The sequence below is a fragment of the Pseudomyrmex gracilis genome, unplaced genomic scaffold (genome assembly GCF_002006095.1).
Source record: "Pseudomyrmex gracilis isolate BER0280 unplaced genomic scaffold, ASM200609v1 scaffold_3486, whole genome shotgun sequence".
NCBI lineage: Eukaryota > Metazoa > Arthropoda > Insecta > Hymenoptera > Formicidae > Pseudomyrmex > Pseudomyrmex gracilis.
In genome coordinates this window covers 8,804-10,219 of record NW_018024070.1, presented here as the reverse complement: position 1 = coordinate 10,219, position 1,416 = coordinate 8,804, and positions in this window count along the sequence as shown.

Below are 1,416 nucleotides of genomic sequence, written 5' to 3'. Positions count from 1 at the left end.
GTAAGTAAAACATTAAATATGATTTATATACTGTTTTACTTACTCTACCATTTTACTTATAATTAGNTAAATTTTGAATAAACCTACAATCTTACTCAAATTTTTCACCGCAGTATCAAAAACGTTACTTTAATATTTGCATTAATAATAATAAAGTTATCACAAATGCCACCAGTTTGTTATTTTCTCTTCAACTAATTCACAACTTACATTATTATTAAAAATTCAATAATGATGATATTAATAATCTTTCTCTTATTTAGTTCCTTTTTAATAACATTTATCCACATTAAAATAAGTTCATGATCCATATTTGTAAAAAACTTTAAATTTAAATTTAGACAAAAAAATCAAGTTTTGATTTAAATAATTCTGCCTTTATTATCTTACTTTAAACATTTTAAACAAAACTGATGATTAGTAACTACAATTATATTCATAACTAAAATACCCTTAAATTTCTTTAGTATTAAAAAAGTAGTTTTTAAATAAATTTACAATTTATTACTTAAATCGAACATAGCACTCTAATTTTTATAATTAATTTTACTACTAATATATTAAATTTAGTATAAATATATAATGAACAAATGACTATATTTAACGAATCATAAAGATATTGGAATTCTCTACTTTATGGTTGCCATATGAGCTGGTATGATCGAGTTATTAATAAAAATAATTATTTGAATTAAACTTGGATCATGCGGCGCAAACTTTAACAATGATCATCTTTAAAATTTTATTGGAACAGAACACGCATTTAATATAATTTTTTTTCATAGGTGTGCCAGGTTTAATTAGAAGATATTGTAATTTCGTTGTCCTTGTAACACTTGGGTCAGCAGACATAGCTTATTCACGAATAAATAACATAGGATTTTGACTTCCATTACCGTTTATTATACTTCTTACTTTAAAAAGATTTATTAGCTCCGGTTGGAACTGGTTGAACAGTATANCCTCTTCTCTCCTCAAATATAAATGTCCACAGAGGTTCATCAATAAATTTAACAATATTTCTCTACATAGTGCAAGAATTTCTTCAATTATGGGAGCTATTACTTTATCTCTACAATTATTAATATAATTCAAAACATTATTCTGTAGACAAAACTCCTTTAATAGTCTGATTTATCTTAATTACAGCTATTCTGCTTGTTTTAACACTAACTGTTCTAGCTGGTGCAATTACCACGCTCTCAACAGATCAATAATAACGTATTAGTTTGGAAACTTCGAAGCCTTAAAAGAATTTTTAATTGTCTAAAATAAATATAACTCTCACTTTTTTATGATCTTTGTAAATATATTTGTAATTATATTTACCATAAGATGATTAACTGGTTTTATACTATCAAATTCATCACTTGATATTGTATTACATGATACATACTACCTTGTAATCCGTTTCTA